At 44.4% G+C, this 4,222-nt stretch overlaps 1 pseudogene; it reads right to left on the bottom strand.

The window, feature by feature from the left end:
* Nucleotides 1–1,933: 1,933 nt before the first annotated feature.
* Nucleotides 1,934–3,599, bottom strand: LOC146019524 (cytoplasmic polyadenylation element-binding protein 1-B pseudogene; annotated as a pseudogene).
* Between the last annotated feature and the right edge of the window lie 623 nt (nucleotides 3,600–4,222).

Genomic DNA, 4,222 nt, shown 5'->3' with positions numbered 1-4,222 from the left:
AAAGCCCTTTGCAGGCTCACTGCGCTCGCCACACTGCCGGCACGGTGGCTCGCTACGCTCGCCACCACCTATTCTATTCTCCCTTCATGGGGGTCGGGGACCCCCACGAGGGAGAATAGCCGGTGGCCGTCAGGAACCTGTCTGTCGATGTTTTAACAGTCGGGATCCCGACATCAGGTAAATGACCCCGTGCGGCACCCTGACAGCCTGTCCCATCCTGTGCCTGCAGACCACCCATGGTTACATACAGCCTGCCCCCTGCTCCTTCCTGTGTGCTGCAACCCCCATGCAGGTGACAGTCAGCCCCTCCCTCCTTCCTGTGTCTGCAGACCCCCCCACCACTGTACCAATTAACCAGGTCACAATTAGAGGGCAATAATACATTATGTGATGACTAGGCCCTTAATATTTGTGCAACAGCAGCGATAATAGAGCAGAAGAAATCCAGGGCCACTATCCTGTACCTCGGGATCATTGCCATCCCCAAGGATACACAAAATTTGTGGAAACCAAAAAGCACAGCAAACTCCATTCAGTCATGCTCAAAATGCAAACAAGTGCACTTTTGCCAATGCTAGAAACTTTATCAGCAGCTAGAAACATGGGAGCTCAAAATTGCAGGAGTGGCTAACAAAACCAGGTATCAAATATCAAAATGCACACTAACTTGCTAATTTCTACCCCTGCTGTTTCACTCCTGTCTGTCTGCCCCTCCCATTTAGAATGTAGGCTCTCATGAGCATGGCCCTATATCCGCATGTGCTTTTCTTGGAATATACTGTACATAAAATGGCTTCAGTGTCCTGATGCAACTATTTTTACTTGCCATGTACTTTTTACATTGTCTTGTACTGCAATTTGCTATTGGTTATTTGCTCATCCTGCTCATCCATGTATTGTTAGGTGCTGCAGAACCCTTGTCGTACCATAGCACAGCAACACTGACCACTGAGACTCACATAGAGGCAGCAGCGACTTAGCTCCACTCACCATAATAGCTAATGTGGAATGAGGGTGTAAAGGCCCTGTAGTTGTACCTAGCTAACAGCGCCCGACTATGGCCCTTATTCAGGTTGGATCGGGCAGCCGCGCGTGTGGACGGACCGATTGAATGGATCGCTCACTCTTTCGGTGAGCGTGAGTCCGCCCACAGAACATCCGCACACAGTCGATGGGAAAAGCCAACAAAGGGGAGTGGAGTGTATATGAGCATACACTACCGTGCTCAGATGGATCTCAGCCTTTTCAGTCGAAAACTAAGCGTGTTTCTCCTATCGGAGGAAGAAGCGTACGTCCAATAACGGTGGCGTGCGCTTCACATATATGGTCCAGCAATTATTCCCTTTGAATTCACCTTCTAACAATTACCCAATTATGCTAATCTTGATTTTTTTAATTGCTTTATATTACCTCATTTTTCTCATTTAATTAATCTACAATGGAACCCTCATTACATGTATATTTCTTGTGTTCTTTTTTTTTTTTTTTTTTACTGCTTCAACGTGTTTATTATGTGCCAAAAAACAAAATAATAATTATGACACCACATCTGTAGGTCAAGTGCATTTTCTGCTTGCATAACTACAATGAGGTAGAGACTTACAGGGGGGGTACAGAAATAAAAAACATGGACACATTTTAAAGGCTTGAAATAAGTTGCATAAATCAGCTGAGCATGGCACATTCCCTCCAGGAGAAAGGTCTCATCTCTTACCTCTACCCCATTCTCAAAAGAAAATATATTACAGTCCTTCTGTCCAGTCAAACAAATAGTGTTTAAAAACTCTACCATCCCCTGAAGTGCAAATTAAAAAAAAAGTGCAAAAAACGTCCTTAAAACTATATGCACACACACTGGAAATAGTTATTCCTGGAAAGATTCATGAGTGCTCTGGCAGGACACCGCATCCTGTCGCACATTGTTTTTCGCAAAGTGGCTATAGACTTTCCATTTTTAGCTGGAATCACGGCTCTTCTGGTTACGCATCAGAGTGCCATGGTGACGTAGAATCTCCATTGAATGCTACCAGTACCAGCAAGAATGGCAGAAATATTTGAAGCAAACCTGATCTCGGCAGAAAAATTGACCTGGCTGAGCATTGCAAACCTGGCATACAGAGTCTTCAAGATATGGGTCTATCTGAACCTTCTTGGTAAATTTAGCAGTTTTTATTTTGACAAAAGCAGCGCTCACAGCCTTTAGGTAGCTGCACTGGTTGTTGAAAGTCACACGCCCAGAACCAATTGGGTACTTGTGCTTATCTGTATCAATGCCAGCATAGACCACGCCACCAAACAGATCGTTCATTATAGAGGCAAGGGCTTCAGCATTAAGCATGCCATGCAAAGATCCAACAAATACAGTCTTACTGGGATCTAGATGCTGAGAAGAACTACGCACAAAGTTACTGTCAGCCAGCACCCAAGGAATGACCTGCACCTCCTTGCAGCGCATCCTGGGACTTGACATTTTGAGGTAGTGCTCACTCAGTCCATCCTGGCTCAACAAGTCTTGAGTGCAGGGTTGAAGAAGAGTGCGGACTGATTTCTCAGACTCAAACACATAGCCTTTAGGCATATTACCTTTAGGAGGGCAACGGGGATGCTCCCCATCCTTACCAGGCCATTCAACATTCATACCACCGAACACATGGAATGTGTTAATCAATCCAGTCTCCGTGATATCCCAGGGAACACCACCAAGAAACACCTTGCCGGAATAAACAGGATTCTTGTAGTTGGGAGGAGGCAGTTGACCACTCCATGTACAAGTTGCTTCGTTCACAGCTGCTGCCTGTCTGTGCAGTCGGGCTCCCTTTCAATGCTAAATGGATCTTCAGCAGATTCCAAAAGGGCCAAACAGACATTACGGGCCATCTCTTAGTTATTCCCATAGGGGAACCAGTTGCTGCTGCAAGAGCAGCATGGTCTGTGGTCAAACTTGAGCCAGTACCAAACTTTAAGGGGTCACAGGAAACGCCACTTCCCAAAGGGAGAAATGATAGAGGGGGAGAAATGTGTAGACTGGAAATCAAGTCTGAAAGGTGGTCTGAGCCAGAGCAGAATCCACTTGTATCTGAATCCGAGGGACTGCTGGAACAAGAGTCTAAAAGGGAGCAGCTGTCCAATCGTGAGCCACGCAGCATTGGAGAGTGGTATTTGTCTACAAAGTCTGAGCCAATGGGATCCAGAGGCAAATAGCCCAGGGGTGGATGTTTTCCTAGAGGGTTGTTAAGCAGGTTGAAAACTGACTGAGTGCTCCATGGTCTGTGCCAGCCAGTGAGGCTAAGAGACTGCAAACCAAGGCACAAGTCGTTTGTGTCAGGAAGGGCATGGGTTGATTGATCATGTGACGTAGGGAAGAGCATCCTGCTTGCTGTCGCTCCTTCTGTATCGGAAAATTCTCCTTGTAGGTGATCACATTTACCCTTCTGATTGGGGGTGGTGCATACACCAGTGAAGTCCAGAGATATGTCTAGCATGGCATTTATCTGGCGAAAAAGGTCAGCATTGCTGCATGTAAAAAGTGCTGTGGTATCAGTAGGGCATTCCCAGCCATCTTTACTTCTCCCTAAATCATCTTTTAGTGGGAAAGCCATAGCATATGGTCTCTATGTGCAGATTCGTTTTCCTCTACTTTTTAGCCTTTCTAGCTGCTGGCCTGTTTTGGCTTTCTAAGATATGTCTCTGTTCTAATGTGGCACTTTCCTCACTATCTATGTGTCCCCAATTTTTTTTTTATTATAATTTATTTTGGTGTTTGTATGCATGCTGTAAATAATGTTAATAAATATTATGTTCCTATTTATTTACATGTCTCGCTACCCTAATGATATGTGTGATGTTTAACTCCACCAAAAACTAACATTCATGCATTCATGTACATTTATTTAAATTTAGGCCTAAAACCTACACATGCACACAACATTCATTCCTTACCCTTCACTTTAAATTACATATATAACTTACATTACACATGTGTACATGTACCTATGTCCACCTGCCCTCAGAAACACGCTAACATGTTACTATACAAGCCACAGACAACCTCTAAATATTTAAACAGAACTAAATTAAGACCAATATATCGTGCGCTAACAAGCAGCCTTAGTCACACATCCAACCAATTGAAGAACCACTTCAAACAACATATAAGATACCAAAAAAAAGATATTGGAGGGTTCCCTAGGTGCTAATTGTAATGATTTTGGGTAGATTGTTC

The sequence above is a fragment of the Crinia signifera genome, chromosome 7, assembly GCF_055691185.1.
Source record: "Crinia signifera chromosome 7, ASM5569118v1, whole genome shotgun sequence".
Classification (NCBI taxonomy): Eukaryota; Metazoa; Chordata; class Amphibia; order Anura; family Myobatrachidae; genus Crinia; species Crinia signifera.
This window is presented reverse-complemented; position numbering and strand designations above follow the sequence as displayed.